The sequence below is a fragment of the Lampetra planeri genome, chromosome 1 (assembly GCF_965212315.1).
Source record: "Lampetra planeri chromosome 1, kcLamPlan1.2.h2, whole genome shotgun sequence".
Classification (NCBI taxonomy): Eukaryota; Metazoa; Chordata; class Hyperoartia; order Petromyzontiformes; family Petromyzontidae; genus Lampetra; species Lampetra planeri.
The window spans coordinates 6,837,774-6,858,621 of NC_136107.1; the positions used below are offsets into that span (position 1 = coordinate 6,837,774).

The 20,848-nt window shown below is 42.0% G+C and overlaps 1 protein-coding gene across 1 annotated transcript in view; it reads right to left on the reverse strand.

The window, feature by feature from the left end:
• LOC144734254 (inactive dipeptidyl peptidase 10-like) overlaps positions 1-20,848 on the reverse strand; it is a gene marked incomplete at its 5' end in the record, with an annotated part of 402,709 nt that overhangs the window by 224,663 nt on the left and 157,198 nt on the right. The window lies entirely within an intron of this gene.

Consider the following 20,848-nt stretch of genomic DNA (forward strand, 5'->3'; position numbering starts at 1 on the left):
GTTTACCCTTCCAAAAGAAAGTGTAGCCTTCACTTAGCTCGGTCAGTTGGCCTTCATCCGCCAGACGAGTTTTGCTGAGGGCGGCAATATGGATATTAAATCGTCTCAGCTCGGGTGCCAAAAGAGCTGTTCGGCGTTCTGGATGTTGCAAGTTTGGGTTGTCTGTGAGGGTCCTGACATTCCAGGATCCAATGTTTAGGTTATATTTATTTTTGTTTCAACCGCAATTATTGATGCTCCCTCTGGTCGCAGTAAGCCAGACAGGATGTTGTGAGGCAGGCTATGTTTAGGGCACCTTTTCGAGCCCCCTCCCCATTTGGGGTGAGCAGAATGGATCCTGGTGGGCTGCTCAGTCGCAGCTGCAGCTGCCGAGTTGTACTCCTGCCTAATCCGAGTGCATGGCGACCTTCTAATAGCTGCCGCCTTGGTGCTGGGTTGTGACTAGGAGCTTCTAGCTGCATAGGCCTGCCCCGCTCGCCACTTGCCAATCGCCCAAGGGCTGTGGGTGTGTGGTGTGGTGGTGCGATGGCACAGTTTCCCTGGAGGGTGCCAGTGCGTGAATTAATTTACGTGCAGTGTCTGTTGCACACCAGCTACCGCACGGGGCTTAACCAGGAACCAAGCCTGGGTCCAATGGCTAGGCAGAAAACCAAGATGATTGGAAGGTATTATAGAATACGACGTTTCGATTGCAACACAAGCAATCATCATCAGGTATAATGAAATAGCGACATAAAATCTAACCAGAAAACTATAGACAGACATATTAGCAGACAGATATCACCAAGATACATAGCGAGAGCAACACAAGTAACAGAGAGGGGTGATCGTCTCTGTGGGGTGGCTTTAAATAGACAGAGGGGGGGGGCGGAGGCAGAGAGAGGGAGGAGGTATTTAAGGCCACCCCACAGAGATGATCACCCCTCTCTGTTACTTGTGTTGCTCTCGCTATGTATCTTGGTGATATCTGTCTGCTAATATGTCTGTCTATAGTTTTCTGGTTAGATTTTATGTCGCTATTTCATTATACCTGATGATGATTGCTTGTGTTGCAATCGAAACGTCGTATTCTATTATTTAATTTAATTTATTATTTTATCTTTAGACGTGACTTAACCGAAAGAAACGAATAATAATTCCTGCAGTCACGAAAGTTCTAAAATTAAGAATGATTGGAAGGCTTGTCCTGAAGCACCAGACATCCAGTGGCTCCTACACCATATGCCGTTAGCCATCTGGACCGTAGCTCATCTGCCCCACGGAGGTGGGCCGTTGGCCACTTGGTATCCACCCAGGATTTTATCAGGGTTTACTCCCTTAGCCTAAGTGGCTAACCAGAGCCCCGTTAGCCAGCGCGTTTCCAGGTGAGTTCAGACAATCCTTCTTGGTTACCGAAGCGGCCCAGATAGTCGAACCACCCACCATACTTCGCCCTGTCTGGCAATCCTGTACTTTACCTGTTACCACATCCCACGACGTGGACGAGGGGTTGGTTTTTGGGAGGCAAGGTGATAGTAGCAACCTCAGGTTAATAATACGTTGACGGTAATCCCACTAATCCATCACAAAGCTTGCACTACCCACAAAAGCGCACACAAATCATCCTAAGTGCTTGTGATTAAATTACCCTACATTTACATTGAAATAAAGAATAACATGTTTTTTGTTTTACATACCAATAACATATGCATGTAATTCCTTTGGTCAGTCTTGACTCATAATTGGATGATGTTCCATTTTAAATGTTGGTCATGAATTAAATCAAAAAGCGTTTGGGCAGTTTTAAACAAATAAAACAGCATTTCGGCGTGGATACTGGTTCCTGGCTGCAGTGATCAGCCACATCGTCTGTATTTGCATTAAGGTTTAAATTGGCATATGGGCTTCATAGTAACAATCATATCTGGCCACGAACACCTCTGTCTCAACTCGTTTTATAGAGGATCCTGTGTTGTGATGTTTGAAAGGAAGCTGTTTTTCCTGCATTAAACGCTAGCGATACAAAGGAATGACTCAAGAATACACACTTGATGTACTGACATCTACTAGCCACCTTGTACCCTTGCTGTTGGGTATCTCATGCACGTGACACAATCGATGTGATCCACCAATCCCAGTGTTGGATTACAGACATATGCCACCATATCCTAAGTTTTGAACCCATATTGTTCTACACTCATAATGTTAAATTAGGCAGGCTAAACACACACTTTTAGAGCATTAAAGAATTACTATATCTCATTGTGGTAAGGTCAAGCAACGCCAATTGTCATACATGTAGAAACATACGTTGGTATGTTATATGCTGAGCATGCTGCTTAGCAGACAGCATCTCTGGGGCATTACTACTATATTTACAGCAATTGTGCCATACGTAACCTGAACAGCAGAAACATCGATGGGGAGGATACTGGCCTTAGGTTACCACTTTACTCTCTGGTTCTTTCGGTGACTTTACCGAAAGAACCAGAGAGTATGGATCATTGCAGTCACGAAAACTTCAGATCTAGATTGGTTACCACTTTCTCCAAAAGCGGTGGTATTATATTTCAACAGTAGCTGCCCTATGGGTAGACTGACCCCAACCACAAGAATGCAGAACATTCACCACATATCAAGGTAACAATGGCAATGAGCACTATCCAATGCTCGTTTCAGCAGGAAATCAGATTCGTAACTTTTGTATGTATGTAGTAAGTGATTATGTGAAGGATATAAACTTTATCTTAATCTTCTTCATCCACACATTATCTACATATAGATATCAAATCAAAGCTGCCGGACTCTATTTGTGGTATGTAAAACATTATAATCGCTAGGACGTGTAATTTTTACTAAATCACATTTTTTAAGAAATACATTTTACCAAATACTGTGCCATAAAAAGGTGCCTAGTCTCAAACAGTGTTATATAAGAGGTCGCCAAAAGGTGAACAGCACAAAGACCAATCAGTTTCAAACACAATGCATATACTACCGGAGCATGTTTTTTGTTTGCATGTTCACCACAAGCATATGTGGTTAATGCAGTAACATGATTCCTTGCAAAAGGATTCAGTTTGGTGTTTTAACATCTTAACACCTATTTTATTGCCAGAAAAGGTCAAATCTATTCTTATATATTTATACTAGCAAGGGAGGTCCCATTTTGAAAAAAAATACCCTGCAAATAACAGAAATAAGTATAACCCGTAAAAACAAAGTTTTTCACTATAAATCCTTTATATGCGTGGCAGCGAACTTAATATAAAGGATTTAAAAATATATTCGCCTGTGGAGGACGCGGGGATCGATCCCGCGACCTTTGGCATGGGAAGCGAGGGCGCTACCAACTGCGCTACTCCGCCACAGCCTGTGGAGGGGTTACGCTCTGGGCTCTTACACTGTGATGTTCAGCCAAAGCCATGAATGAGTTCTATGTGAATATATGTAAAATCATTTTTTTTGCCTAAAAAGTGTAACATTTTGGGAATTTTTTTTCCACGAACATTAATTGTCTCGCACAACGAGTCTGTGTGGAAAATTTCAGCTCGATTGGATCACGGGAAGTGGGTTAAAAAACGACCAAAAGATTTGCACGGTCGTAAGCAAGCAAGCACGCAAGCAAGCAAGCAAACTTAATATAAAGGATTTAAAAAGTATAACCTGTGATGGTTGTAATTACACATAGCACCATCACTTCCAACTGGCAGGCTATATGTGGCTGTGCATTCCTCTGGGGTCAACACAATTAATGACACGAATACCAAATGCACTAGCTTATCAAAACTTTTAGATTTACATAAAACGTTAAAGTTTATGCAGTATAGTGATATTGTATGAGGAAATACATCATTGACAGGAGCCACATCAATATGCTCCCTAGGCTCTGTCACAACAATATCTCAGCTTCTATCATTGTCATCTTGCCTTCTTTCAGCACCTTACCCTCCCACTCCCGTGCAGCCCTTCAGAACCTCACATCTCTCACTCCTGTCGTACCCGCGAGACGCTTCACCACTCTCACACCTGCCTTGCCTGCCAACACCTCATCTCGATTACACCTGCCTGTAATAGCGCAGCCTTCCAACACCACAGCCTATATCATATACAATCATCCATCTCCACACCACTGTCCACTATCTTGCCGTTTCTTTCCCATATAACTCAGCCGATTTGATACAGGTCGGCCATGTATTCATTTGTCTCTGGCCAGTGCTCCCTACAATCTCGTGCCGACTCTCATTCCCTTCACTCTCTTGTGCCTTCGATCGTTGCCTTTTATCCATTCCCATCCTCTCCAGTTTCACGTGCTTCAACATATGCAGTACTTGCGACTGAGGCAATTGGTAAAAAAACATAAATTCTGTGCCAAAGATCAATACAGGTCTGTGCTCCATTCCTTAACACGTTAAACATACGCAAATACGATAAAAAAAATATATGACACCTCGTTAAAAACCTCAACATAGTGGTTAAAATCCCATAAAGTGTTTGTTGTCGATGTTTTTAGACAGAAAAACTCGCAAAGCAACACCATGGAAACCTTAATTGCCATGCATGTGACCACATTATTTGACGACTGTTATGTTTGCATTTCGCGCTACATTTAAATATGCCCCATTATATATCACAGATTCACAGTGTAGATTGTTAATAAATTCTAGTCTCATCAAGCAGTCAGAGATCAGACAACATGTCACAAAAAATGTGAATTAATTTCTAAGAGAGGAAAATGCCTATTACTGTTCTGTATTAACTTTGAAAAAAAGCACATTGCAGTCATGATGAACATCTGCAGGAAAGAAAATTAAGACCAAAACATCAACAGGTGCCAACTTCAACGCTTGAAGTCAATGCATAAAGAGTACAGATAGTCGACGTGGATACAAGTTAAATATATTCAGCCTCGCTGCTCACCACGGATTACGTGATGGATAAAAGTGCTATATCAATATAAAGATAAGATTATGAACGTTAACAAACCCATTCTTTTTACTTTTTTCCCCACAGGAAGCGGCTTTTGCCTGATTAATTCATAGAACTATGATTCATTACACCTCATCTGGTCCAACACCATGTGAGACTAGGCTCTAAGGAAAGCTGTCTCGGGTGTGGACCAATCAATTTCAAGGACAGTGCATACATTATCAGAGTTGTGTTTTTGTTTGCATTCCGACCGCAGGTATTGTGGTCAAAGCAAATATGACTCCTTGTAAAAAAACAGGTGTCAGTTTTGTTGTCAGATAAAAGGGTAAAAACCCAATTATCATATTTTGCTATTGGCAAAGGAGGTTCCAATGGTGTAAATGCTTAGCCTGAGCTCTCATACTCTGATGGTACATTGTCTTTGAGTTGTGCGCCTTTTGGCGTCATCTGGTCCAACACCATGTGAGACTAGGCTCTTAAGGAAGAACACTGGTGAACAGAGTGGAGCAACACGGACACCCCAAGTAAACACCTCATTCCAGACCCAAAGCATCGCACCTTCTGTCTTTGACTATCCTCGAAGATACTGCCATACCATCAACCGCATCAGAACATCCACCCGACTGATGTGCACATCTCCTTCACGAATGAAAAATTAAAGACAAGCCACAGTTCAACTGTGGACATGCAACCCAAACTATGGACCATATAGTATACCACTGTAGTCTACGCCCCTTCAATGGAGGAAAATAAAAATCAACACAAACTCTCTACCAAAGCCCTCTCGTGGCTAGCAGATCTCGACATTGGCATTAAGCTCCTGAACATACTGACATATGCAAGTATAGTGTTCAGTAAAGAGGGCTGAACCATTGTTGTTCTTAATTTATTGTGTCAAATATATACAATTGCTCTGGACATGACATATGCACCACACACACATCTGGTACCCAGAGCATCACTGTTGATGATAATACTTCTAAGTGCTCGTAGCAGGTACAAGTGAGCAGGCATAGAACATTGTGAGCAAATTGAGACTGTCAGCAGACACAATCCAAGCCCGGCTGTGCATTTCCCTTGCGTAAATATATACTTAATGATTGAGAAAGGTCAATGCTACACTGAGAAGTAATTGTGGTCTGGTAATGGAATTAGTTGTTAAGACTGTCAAGAGATGAAACTTGAGGGAATTATGCCGTGTGTTTGTGCACATATGTGCCTTGTGTGCATGTAGAAAATTAAATAAGGTCCAATAAAACTTAAAACCTCCTCCACTAATTGTGACCAAAGTTGTATTTTCAATTCTCATCAGACATAGGTATTATAAGAATGTGATGTGTTCAACTTATAACGCGCTGCACAGTACTCCCTGTCGAAGAGAGACATCTCAGACGCGCGAGGAACCACAGGTGCATGGGAAGGCAGCAGCCAGGTGGTGAGCTGGCACCAAATCCCCTCCCAAGCTCTGTGGTCCTCTATATATTAAGGTATTATCAGTCAATAAGGTATTATCGGTCAATGAGTGTTTACCAGGTATATGGTGGTCATGCTACCTAATTATGGTATTAAATCTAAACAGGCTTAACGCGTCCTATGATAACATTCCCGTATATACAGTACACTAGAGTACTGGATATTGTAAAATGTACTTCTACAAGAAAAGTAGTGCACATGTATTGATCAGAAAGGGCATGCATCTACTGCTCTACATTTTACCCCGACTGAATGGTACATTTTACATTGTGCTATGTGAATATTAATTTTTATAACCTTTTAAAAGTTCTGAATTTTGTCAGAAATATACCCAGATGTTAATTAATTGAATTCCACATTCCCACTTGTTGAAGATGTAAAGACAGTACGTGACCTAGTGACCGCAAATAATGATTTCAGTGATGAGGACAGGCAGGGTCAAGTGAGGTAACTGGGTGAGGAGTCACCGCGAGGGGAGGGTGGAACCCACGAGATGTTAATGAGGCTAGGAAAATCTCCGACAGAAGAGAGTTCGGGAAAAGGGGCGTGGCCAAGCCGAAGTGAGATATAAGAGAGTGCAGAGCGGGGCTCGTGGCTGCCATGGGGATTTGGGGTCCGGACCGTCGTCGCTGTCATCGCTGTGGATCGCCCTCATCGTCTTGGAAGGCTGGGAAGGGAGTTATATATCTTCGCCGTGGCTACTACATCGTCGGCTCCTATATAGCCAGTCAGATATATAGTGAACGTCATGTAGCAGCTACATAGTCACCCAGTTTTATAAAGTCAACCTGCGTGCACCACCTGCCAAAAAGTCTCAACCCCCCCTGCAGTCCATCATGGTATCCTGTGTCAATGAGCTCGTAGCCCTTGACATCCTGGGACCTTTTCCCAGTACAACAAATAGGGAACAGCATCTCTGAGTGCTACATTACATAGAAATGGGCTCTACCAAAGGAATCTAAGATATACAGCACCCAATTAAAATACATATATATTTAATATATACCAGGGGTCGGCAACCAAAATAACAAGAAGAGCCATTTCTTTCCAATTCGGTACAAAATTCAGTATTTCAAGAGCCGCAATGCATACTGTACATACGTATATATCGTCAAGAAGCAGCCCGTAAAGAGCCGCATGCGGCTCCGGAGCCGTAGGTTGCCGACCCCTGATATATACCATACACTGGCTGGTCTGTATTGTCAGTAGTGTAGCAGCAGTCTGATAATACTCTAACATATTACAAAACTTAGCTAATTTCATCTATACATCTAAATCAGGGCAAGCCTCCTGTAAATCAAATGACTTATGTGTGGCCACCCCCACTCTGAATTTTTCTCCCCACCCCCCTGTAAAAACAGACACTGATCCTTTGATCCCATTTTCCCATTTCTATTCAATATTATTCCTCTAATTCCCCATTCTTTCTCTTCTTTCTTCCCTTGCCAGTTTTTTTTTCCATACATTGTATCATTGACTCTACTCCCGGGTCCGTGGTGTGCCACAAGTAAAACGATGTATTATTATCAAATACTCACTTATGACTGAAACAGATACAACTAGATAAAGTTTGGGGTATGGGCAATTCAGAGCTGAGAGTAGAGACTAAAGGGATCTCTATCCCACTTGCTTCCCCTCACCTCTTCTGTGGTCTGTGCTCCTCTGAAGTGTTGCACAATATTCCAGCTGCCTGCCACGCTACAGTATTGTTACTACTCACCTATCTTCATCATACCATGCTAAAATGTGTTTCCTTGCTAGTCTACAGCATTCTTCACACCCCCGTACTGATAAACTCTGGAACTCATTACCCATCTACGCCTTCACACCTGACCACAACTTCACATCTGATCACAACTTGAAGTCATTAAATACAAAATGTGGTTATATATGTATTGTTTCTTTCGGTAAAGTCACGTAAATAGAAAATAAAATAAAAGATAATTAAATAATAAATTGAAAATAATAAAACAAAAAATCCACGACGTTTAGATCGCAACACAAGCGGTCTTCATCAGGCGGATAAAAAAGAGGGGCAAACCAGTCTGTGCTTTAATAGAAAATAGTATAACTGGGAGAACCAAAAATTGAGCATACAATATTTTTGTTCACAACATTATATATGTAAACAAAAGTTGAGGAATTATGTCAATTGTCCAAAGTAAGCAAGCTCTATTTAAAGCAATCAATGTCAGTTTTTCTTTTAAGTTGAAAAAAACTAAAACGCTATTGAGACAAGTGTCGATTACAAATGAAACCAGGCTAAACATTCAAGGGGACAACATTCACAAATTCAAACTGAGTGCAATATACAAAGCACAGAATAAAACTAAATGAAAAATAGAATGCAGGACCAGTCAATTCAACACAGCAGATAAACATGTATTCACACTGGTGCCAAGGAACTGCTTTACAAAATGTAGTCATTTTTATTCTAAATAAATTGAAGGATTGTTGTGCAAATTGTAAACATCATTTGTATTCTTGTAGGCTTATTGTATACCACAAGGATTTAACTCACAAAATTTTTAAGACAACTATTATTTTATAGTAGTTTTTTCCATACAAAAAATACAACTTGTCAAAACAGGAGAATACACAGCTCTCAGTTAAACATTTTTGTTGGAGACTTTATGCAATCATTTCGATGTCTCAATGAATATTCCATTCTCTACAATGCAGTCGTGGATTTATGTTTAGTTGATGGGCAAAAATGTGAGGTTTGCCTGTGCAGTTGAAGGTACCAATGGGCCCCATTCGACGGCAAACAGAATTACAAGAACAATCTGAAAGTGTTCGACATGGCACTGAAATTGGTTACATTGTATAATGCACCCCTTCTATTTAACAACCATGAGAGACGATAAAACCTCAAATGGCACTCATGTTACATTTTGTATCAAGATTTGTGTCCCAGTGTACGTACTGGAAATCTGTTTCCATGGAATTGATCATATCTATACGACACTTTATTGTACTGTAATTGAAATAATGTGGGAGGCAGCAAACAGCAGAAAAATATAACAAATAGACTAGTTACATCTTCTTGGTTCTTTCGGTAAAGTCACGTAGAAGGGAAGTAATAAAATAATAAAAATAAAACATAATAAAATAAAATAATTCTCACGACGTTTCGGCTACAACGCAAGCAGCCGTCTTCAGGTGAAGAATGAGACAATGCCAAGCTAGGAGCTTATATATAAGCTGAGTTGGAGGTGGAAGAAGAGCGCCTTAACAAAAAGAATGTGCATATCAAGAGGAATTTAGCATATTCATGGGAAATGCGCAGGAGGTGGGCGGGGGGGTTTCAAAGTCATATTATGCCCATGCAACAGCACCAAGGGAGGGTGCAGGGAGTAGCATTAACAAAGGAAAGGAATGTTAATAGTATGTAGCTGCAGTTACTAAACAACCACGTAGAAAACTAAAATATAAACTACATAAAAAACTGAAGTATAAACTGCATAGCATCATCAGTATACTTACTATACTCTACAATAAGCTGAGTTACTAACAGCAAGTAATACATTACAATTCTACGTCGTAAAAATTATATAATATGCTTCCATCTAAACTTTATTCTCTTACATCACACGAGCATACACCGTACTATATACTGCCATAGACAAACCCAACATTAAATTATATACTGTATTGCTATAAACCACCTATACCTTATACATTTTAATATAACACTATGTATTATTCTACCCACCCTAATGTGTATCACACTGCTATATGTTTACTATACAATTACGATACTATATATTACTTTGTACATTGTATTAAGCATATAAATATTATACTATTTGTTATTATACACTGTACCATTGACCGTCGTGTCAATGAGTGAGTCGTGGGGGGAAAACTTGCAGCGGAGCAAAGAATCCATTCCCTGCGGAGAATACAATGCCAGTGAGTGGAACGCGGTCTGAAAGTCACCGTAAACGTGAACACAATCAGTTAAGATCCGAAATGGTTTTTTACGTCCTTCCAATGATTGCTAAGCCAGAATCCATCTTCTCGGTTGAAATTGTCTCTGTGTTTGTATATGTGGATCGCCTCATGAACGAATCTCTCATGATAGCCAGATGGCTTGCAGAGAACCTCTGTCTTGGAGAAGTCAATGTCATGTGAGCCCACAGAGTTGTAACAGTGATCTGCCACGGCTGAGGTGTTTGTCCTACCGTGTTTCAGGTCTGCTTTATGTTCACGGATGCGGTCCGAGACATGTCGTTTGGTTTCCCCAATGTAACTGCTACCACAGAGGCAACTTAGTTTGTAGACGCCAGGGTACTGTATGTCTGGAACCACATATTTTACAGACGGGACCAGATCACGGATTTTATGTACTGTGTTGAATCGGACCTGGATCTTGTGTTTAATCAGGATTTTGGAGATCTTTTTGTGACCCCAGCAATGTAGGGTAAGGTGATGGTCTTGAAAGGCTCCTCAACAGGATCCTTCTTGATGGATGGAGTGATGGCTTTGCGGATTGTGTAGTCGGAGTAACCATTAGCCTTAAGAGCTTGGCGTACGTGTTTGAGTTCACTGGCAATGTGTCCCTGGTCGGAGATGCATTGGGCTCTATGGTATAGAGTCTTGATGAGGGAATTCTTCTGGGATGGATGGTGGTGGGAATCCGGTTTTAGGTAAGCATCCGTATGGGTGGCTTTCCTGTAGACAGAGTGGCTCATTGAACCATCAGGTCTCCTTTTAATTAGGACATCCAAAAAGGGTAGCTTGCCATCTTTTTCGACTTCCATGGTGAATCTGATGGCTGGGTGTATGGAATTGATGTGGTTGAGAAATTGGTCTAGAGCAGACCGGCCATGTGGCCAGATGACAAAAGTGTCGTCTACGTACCTCTTTCATAAGGTCGGGCGTAGAGTGGCAGTCTGGATGGCGTCAGTCTCAAATTTCTCCATGAAGATGTTGGCTACAACCGGAGATAGGGGGGAGCCCATTGGGGTGCCCTCAGTTTGCTTGTAGAAAGTTCCATTCCAGGTGAAGTATGTATTGGTTAAGCAGTGTCTCACCAGGGGGGGTACCCCAGCATTCAGTCCTTGATGAACCAAGTCTTCAATGATTGCGATGGTGTCAGGTACAGGAACCTTGGTGAATAAGGAAACCACATCAAAACTGACAAGCAGGTCGTCTGGGGACAGGGCAATCCCCTTGATTGTCGGTACCAGGTCAGTAGAGTTTAGTACCGCAGGGGTGGTTTTTCCAGTGAAAGGCCGTAGGATTTTAGACAAAAAATGAGCCAATTTATAGGTGGGGGAGTTGATAGTAGAGACAATGGGACGAAGAGGTGTATCTTCTTTATGTATCTTTGGCAAGCCGTATAATCTTGGTGGCCTGGCTGCAGGTTTCAACAAACACAGAGACAATTTTAACCGAGAAGATGGATTCTGGCTTAGCAATCATTGGAAGGACGTAATAAACCATTTCGGATCTTAACTGATTGTGTTCACGTTTACGGTGACTTTCAGACTGCGTTCCACTCACTGGCATTGTATTCTCCGCAGGGAATGGATTCTTTGCTCCGCTGCAAGTTTCCCCCCCACGACTCACCCATTGACATGACGGTCAATGGTACAGTGTATAATAACAAATAGTATATTTATATGCTTAATACAATGTACAAAGTAATATATAGTATCGTAATTGTATAGTAAACATATAGCAGTGTGATACACATTAGGGTGGGTAGAATAATACATAGTGTTATATTAAAATGTATAAGGTATAGGTGGTTTATAGCAATACAGTATATAATTTAATGTTGGGTTTGTCTATGGCAGTATATAGTATGGTGTATGCTCGTGTGATGTAAGAAAATAAAGTTTAGATGGAAGCATATTATATAATTTTTACGACGTAGAATTGTAATGTATTACTTGCTGTTAGTAACTCAGCTTATTGTAGAGTATAGTAAGTATACTGATGATGCTATGCAGTTTATACTTTAGTTTTTTATGTAGTTTACACTTTAGTTTTCTACGTGGTTGTTTAGTAACTGCAGCTACATACTATTAACATTCCTTTCCTTTGTTAATGCTACTCCCTGCACCCTCTCTTGGTGCTGTTGATCCTGCATAATGCATGGGCATAATATGACTTTGAAACCCCCCCGCCCACCTCCTACGCATTTCCCATGAAAATACTAAATTCCTCTTGATATGCACATTCTTTTTGTTAAGGCGCTCTTCTTCCACCTCCAACTCAGCTTATATATAAGCTCCTAGCTTGGCATTGTCTCATTCTTCACCTGAAGACGGCTGCTTGCGTTGTAGCCGAAACGTCGTGAGAATTATTTTATTTCATTGTTTTATTTTTATTATTTTATTACTTCCCTTCTACGTGACTTTACCGAAAGCACCAAGAAGATGAATCCCTGCAGTCACGAAAGCTTTAAATCGAGACTAGTTACAGTAAAAAAGATTAAACATGCCAGTCTGCTTCCAAGTGCGCTATTTTATGTTATCTGGCGTTCAACTTGTCTTTAAATTTAATAACAGCTATACATTCCAACTCCTCTTCTTGGTTCTTTCGGTAAAGTCACGTAGAAGGGAAATAATAAAATAATAAAAATTAAACATAATAAAATACAATTCTCACGACGTTTCGGCCACAACGCAAGCAGCCGTCCTCAGGTGAAGAACAGGGCTGTCTTTCCGACAGCCCTGTTCTTCACCTGAGGACGGCTGCAAGAACAGGGCTGTCTTTCCGACAGCCCTGTTCTTCACGTGAGGACGCCTGCTTGCGTTGTGGCCGAAACGTCGTGAGAATTGTATTTTATTATGTTTTATTTTTATGATTTTATTATTTCCCTTCTACGTGACTTTACCGAAAGAACCAAGAAGATAAATCCCTGCAGTCACGAAAGCTTTAAATCGAAATTCCAACTCCTGTTATTTATCTAGGAAGTATTGTATTAATGATTTTTCCAACAATGACCCAAATGCAGTGCAGTATGTGCCAGGCTGACATGCTTTTCTCCCTGCCTCTCAGGACCTGCAACATTTCAATATTATTATAACGGCAAAGAAACTAACAAAACACACCTTCCGCAGTGAGAGATGATTATATGGTTTACAAATTTAGGTCTGTAGATCTCTTCAGCAAATCATTTTTGCGCATGGATTATGCTTTATGTTGCGTGCAAATGAGATTGCGCATCGAATAATAAGTAAATGTATATTTTAAACATTGATTAAATCACTGTGAAAGCTAGGATGGCCAATGATACCAGCAGTCTCCTTTTAAAACAAGTCTTATACCCAGTGGATATAATTGCCAATTGCCGAGAGAAACGGTAAAATCCATTGTTAATCAGTCATGTCAACATGGCTTGCAGTGACAGAAACTGTAGGAAAATTAATGAGAGACAAAAACAGCACTCATTCACACGGGTAGTATAGAACAATAATGCAATGAAAATGATCAAGCCACTGCTGCTACCAAGTCAACATATGCTTTGAGCGTTGTGAAAACCTCTAAGTAACAAGATGAACAAGATGAATACATAATGCTACAATGTCTAGTATAGGAATCAAATAATAAAATTATTCCTCTGGAAAGGTCAGTGCATAAAATATGGATACTGCGATGCTTATGGGTTTTATTGCAACATGTAAAGTCAAATTCACGTGACCCCCATTAACGACCAGTGCTTTCTGCCAGCTGTGAGACCTAGGTCAAATATAGTAAAGTAGCTAAGAAAAGGGGTACAAAATCAGACAAACATACAAATGAGTACAGCGGCAAGCACGCATGTAATCAACCAAGGACAGGTCACAAGCGAGAAAAGCACATCGATTGGCAGACAAGTAACTAGTTTTTACACGCTTTTAATTAACTGTCTGTTGTTGTCGTATCCTCAAATCTTGTAACTCAATTTTAACCCACTTCCCAATGTGGTATCGACTGCAAACTTGGTATACTTATGTCATACTGATGACAATACTATATTCTATCTATATATATATATATATAAAAAGTATTTTTAAACATTAATTTTTATGTTATGTTTCGGCTTGGGTCTAATTGTCCACGCTCGGCTAACATTGGCTGTAAATCACCACGGTCCCCTTACGTTATGGCAAGCTTTGCGGCCACTTCCTGGAGACGTGGAGTTCTTTCATTACAAGTACGGTACATTTCATTAAAGCGTGTTTAAAAAAAAGTATTTTATATATTACTTTTTTAACATTATACTCACCATTTACAACATAAATTAATCACTTTCATCGAATACATTACTCTGGGATGGACAGGTGATTATAATTATTGTGGGTGACTAACCTCAATTATTTAACCTTTTTTGCCGATTGGCTCGAGCCAATGAGCCTTCTACATGGGGGGTGGGGTTGAGAAAATACTGAGACAATTAACTATACAGATGTAGGGGTGATACGCGCTGGCAGTAGGGATCGTGGGGCAGCACGTGGTGATTGGCTGTGTAGTGGTGACGCGCGCTGACAGTGATGGATCGTGTGGCAGCGCGTGGTGATTGGTTGTGCGCTGACACAAGCTGGAAAAAGAGATCGTGTGGCAGCGCGTGGTGATTGGTCGACTAGGGTGGGTGCTCACATCGCGGTCCGCATAGGCTCCGTCTCCTCGGGAGCGGAGGGCTATATAAGGCAGTGCGCGCGGGCGCTCGAGGAGTTGGTGACCAGTGAAGACGGAAGACGGAGGAGGAAGAGATAGGGCCCTGAGACACCTAGTCCCGCTGTCCTTGTAAGGACCGGGACCCTGTGTGGCTCAGAGGCGGGACCTTGGGACCCGGGGCCGGACGTCCGTGTGAGGGCCGGGCCGCGGGACCCAGTGGTCGTGACCCATACCCCAAGCTGGGGTGGGTCTGGAGGTTCCCCCGGATGCTACGGGGCTGGAATGCCTGTGTGTGTGTAGCCGGGTGGAACGTGTAGCGTTAGCTGTAGTAACCACACGTGTCGGGTGGAACGTGTAGCGTGAGCTGTAGTGACCACACGTGTTATTGTGGCAAGACTAGTGTTAATAAAGTGTGCTACCCGTCAAGTGGTCTCCCGCCGTAATTTACAATACTACACATATATTATTCATAAGTTGATGATGATGTGATGAAGACGACATGGTCAGTGTGCATTTGCCACAAAAGTTTAATTCTAACGCCAACAATGTAATGGCCCTATACCAAGTTTATAAATGCCACAATATTACACACGTTTTAAATAGGATATAACGGCTACACGCACGGGAATACAGATGCATTATGATCATCGCACGTGATGGTCAAGTTGGACAGTGACAGGGCCCAGCGAAAGCACGTTCGCCACTCGTTGCAGAGGTTTATGGTGTTAATCAAGCGGCCGCCCTGATTATACTGCAGGTGTAATAACTATAATAATACTTACTACATGCCGTCTACCTCACAGTGCATGCGAAATATACCCTGAAGTAATTTGCTAGAGTTGGCCAGTGTGTGCCAGCGTGAGGGTCCATATTTGTCAAATTCGAAAATTGTATCCTCATATTTCTCAATTGGGATGGCACATAGCAATCGTCGGCCGCTACTGGCAAGCTAATGCCCCCAGGTAACAATACCGTGGTCTCTTGAGTTCTCGCGTTGTAAAACATTTTTAATTGATGTAAGTGGCAAATGTTTGCGTCCGGTTTGTACACAGCAGATAAAGATGTTGCTGTATATGCACGTTATTGGTAAAAACATGTGAAGTAAAAGTGACTTAACGCATTACAGGGATGAAATGCACATCACCTTTGCTTTGTACAACACCAACGTGTGCTTTTCCACACATGTATTAACTGAATGTGTGGACCAAGATGTACTGGCAAAATCCCTGAACCATCCGGTATTCCCATTGCGTGATTGTCTTGTTTACATTACCTCCTTTCAAAGCTAACAAAGACAACTCTGAGGCTATTTTGTTCAAAAAAGCAACGCCTTTTCATTGCACGGATATAGCAAAACATATGTAATTTACTGTGTTTGCTGATGACACATTGCATATTCCAATCACAATGATGGAATACTAGAGGTTATGATGACAGTTGGCCATAGTCACTGCATATGTCAGTGTATACTCGTCATAGCCATACATCTCTCCCCTAAGATATGACCATTATATGTCTTTCAGATGTAAACTTGATCTTCTTCACTCTTTATTGCATTGGCTTCCATTCTCAGCTTGAATTGTTACCCTTAAATATTTTCACATCATTAATCCAAAATGTACTGTACACCCTTAACTAATGATCTTCATGCCACCAGCAGACACTTTGTTCAAGGGTGGATAAACATTTATTTTCCACAAGAATAAACATTTCCAACTGGTAAAATTTGTAATTTTTCGACACCACTTTTGCAGAACACACTTTCCTTGGATCTGAGGAGAAATCTGCATGATCTATCAACCATACCTCGAGGCAGATTCCTGGATTGCAGGCATGTGCCTCCATTCCCGGCTATTGATGGCTAAAATTGTGATGCCGGACTTGCCGAGGCAGAAAATACAAAACCTGCAGGTCAACCACCAGCGCCATGACGCCTTCCTTCAAGGGCAACATGACAATCACATACCTAAAAGCAGCCATCACTTTGTTAGAACTGCATATCACACCACTCTTCAACAGAAATGAAAGGCATTCTTGCTAAGATGTATTTTCTACACAACCCATTTGCTGAATTCATCCACTTACATCCATGAGGGAACAGTGAAAAAATGTTACCAGTAGCCATTTAATTTATTTTTATGATGTACTTGATTCTTCTTTTCATTTTCCAATTTTTGTAGGTAAACATGTCTTGACATTTAAGCAATTTGCGACTGAGCTGTAAAAAAGATATAGATAAAAAATATATAGATATTTTTTATGATAGAGATTATGTCGTTTGAATTTCAAAAGCCGTAATATAGCAAACTAGCTTTTTTACCCGGCTTCGCCCGAGACTTGGATTCTTGTCTTGGATTATTACACGGCCTACGCGGAGGGTTGGGGGGTAATATATGATGTCACCGCTAACTTGCTGTGCAAAATATATCCATTATTGCGCCCCCCCCCAAAAAAATACAAAAGTCTATTTTTATACTTTTTGCATTGTGTACAGTCTGGAAGCTACCCACATGCCACATTTCAAGTTTGTTGCATGTCGGGAAGTACGCAAAACATTTAGAACAGACACACATATTCACACATTTCCCTTTTATATATATAGATGTACTCCAATGTACTCCAATTAAAGTTCAAGGATGTTCGTATTAAAAGTAGAATTTGTATTCGGCCATGCCTAGTGCAGTTAAAATGGCCCATTTATATAATTTGTTCAAATATCTCATGTTGTGAAAATCAGAATGAAAATACGACTTATTACAGATATCGAGTACAGATAGTCCCCGAGTTACGATGGTCCGACTTACGATATTTCGATCTTACGATGGCGATAGCGATACGACAAAATTGTAAAATATTTAAAATTCCGCACGGCAGGCAAACGCAGCAGCGTACGAGGTACTAAGTTAATTTTTGCCATCAACAACCTAACATCGTTCAAGTATGCAGACGACTGACATAATCTTGGTGAGTACAGTACAATATGATACGTTACGATAAGTTTAATGCATGTATGATACATAGCTTTAGCGATTTTATTTTAGGGTTACCACGATACGATACGTTCAATGCATGTTACAAGTTTTTATAGGATTGTTTCCTGAAAAAACTCTCTATTAAATTGCAGTTCATATAGGTAGGCTAATAATTTACCTTGTTTTTCACTTTACATTTTACTGTGTAATACAGTATTGTAATTAATAAATGCATACAGCATATAGTTTATACAGTACGGTACTGTAAATGGCTCTGTTTTGCTAAATTATCACCATTCTTTAAGACTCCTGGGTAGGCTAGGCCATCTTCGACTTACGATATTTTTGACTTACGATGGAGTCGTCGTAACACAACTCCATCGTAAGTAGAGGACTACTGTAGTCACCTGCACAAATGGAGAGGCAGTCAGACATGCGTGAGCATTGTGTGGACCGCGGGGCCGACGAGCAACATGGCTTCCTATTGGCTGCAAAAGCGCACCTACGAATAAGCTAACTTGCCAATGGTGGAGGGAGACGAATGACGTCAGCACGTGCCTCCCGATGTGGAAGGTGAGCGATCGGAAGGTGCGCGCAGCAAATGGGAGATGAGGAGAGGCGTGGCGAAGGACGAGAGGAGAGAAGTGATTGGTTGGAGGAAAACGGGAGAGAAAGCAGGAAAGAGAGAGGAGAAGAGGATCGGGGGAAGGCTTGGGGCACTTTGAATGGTGTAAATTGACATGAACGCACGCTGCAGAAGATAATGGAATCTTATACTGGTAGGAACGAAGTGTACCAGACCCACCAATAGATTATATCGTCCGTCCGTCCGTCCGTGTATCAACATCGCCCCCTACTGAAAACACTTGGCATGACCCTATCCGACAAGATGGCCGCCCGCTCCCCCTGCGATCTGTGAATTAAACAAGATGGCCGTCGCTTCCAGCGCCTCACGGCGAAACTTTTTGATCGACTGACTATGGGCGAACTCATTTATTCTGGTGGGTGAACAGTGGCGGGGAGGGGTGGAGGAGGAATTGATGATAAAAACAAACTTGCACCATCGTTACAGCTGCCGCGACGAGAGATGTGGGAGGAGAAGCAGCGACCGCTGCCTTGCAGGTGAGAGGTGCGTGTGTGTGCGCGTGTGTGCGCGTGCGTGCGTGTATGTGTGTGCGTGCGTGTGTATGCGCGTGTGTGTGCGTGTGTGTTTGCGTGCGTGTGTGTGCGTGTGTATGCGCGTGTGTGTGCGTGTCTGTGTGTGCGTGTGTGTGTGTATATGTGTGACTGTGTGCGTGTGTGTGCGTGCGTGTGTGCGTGTCCGGCCCACTCGAGCGGCGTGATGAATGGGCGCTATTGGGCTTCGGATCGTTATTCACGGCGAACTGGAAGCGTAGCAACACAACTTCATTACGTGTGCGTGTGCGTGCATGTGTGTGTACGTGTGTGTGTGTGTGTGCGTGCGGTGTGTGTGTACGTGTATGTGCGTGTGTGCGCGTATGTGCGTGTGTGTGTGCGCGTGTGTGTGCGGTCGATATCCCTGTACCGGTATTAGTATTATTCCTACCAGCCCACCCCGCAGGGTCCTGTTTCTTTGGTTATTTCGGTAAAGTCACGTAGATGGAAAATAATAAAAATAAAGTGAAACAAAAATAACCATTAATGTAGACTGTAGCCTGGTTTTTGATCGGAGTGAGTGTACTGGCAGTCTATAATGAAGACTGTAGCCTGGTTATTACAGTGAGGGAAAAAAGTATTTGATCCCCTGCTGATTTTGTACGTTTGCCCACTGACAAAGAAATGACCAGCCTATAATTTTAATGGTAGGTTTATTTGAACAGTGAGAGAGAGAGAATAACAACAACAAAATCCAGAAAAACGCATGTCAAAAATATTATAAATTGATTTGCATTTTAATGAGGGAAATATGTATTTGACCCCCTCTCAATCAGAAAGATTTCTGGCTCCCAGGTGTATTTTATACAGGTAACGAGCTGAGATTAGGAGCACACTCTTAAAGGGAGTGCTCCTTATTTCAGTTTGTTACCTGTATAAAAGACACCTGTTCACAGAAGCAATCAATTAATCAGATTCCAAACTCTCCACCATGGCCAAGGCCAAAGAGCTCTCCAAGGATGTCAGGGACAAGATTGTAGACCTACACAAGGCTGGAATGGGCTATAAGACCATCGCCAAGCAGCTTGGTGAGAAGGTGACAACAGTTGGTGCGATTATTCACAAATGGAAGAAACACAAAAGAACTGTCAATCTCCCTCGGCCTGGGGCTCCATGCAAGATGTCACCTCGTGGAGTTGCAATGATCATGAGAACGGTGAGGAATCAGCCCAGAACTACACGGGAGGATCTTGTCAATGATCTCAAGGCAGCTCGGACCATAGTAACTAAGAAAATAGTTGGTAACACACTACGCCGTGAAGGACTGAAATCCTGCAGTGCCCGCAAGGTCCCCCTGCTCAAGAAAGCACATATACATGCCCGTCTAAAGTTTGCCAATGAACATCTGAATGATTCAGAGGACAACTGGGTGAAAGTGTTGTGGTCAAATGAGACCAAAATGGAGCTCTTTTGCATCAACTCAACTCGCCGTGTTTGGAGGAGGAGGATTGCTGCCTATGACCCCAAGAACACCATCCCCACCGTCAAACATGGAGGTGGAAACATTATGCTTTGGCGGTGTTTTTCTGCTAAGGGGACAGGACAACTTCACCGCATCAAAGGGATGATGGACGGGTCCATGTACCGTCAAATTTTGGGTGAGAACCTCCTTCCCTCAGCCAGGGCATTAAAAATGGGTCGTGGATGGGTATTCCAGCATGACAATGACCCAAAGCACACAGCCAAGGCAACGAAGGAGTGGC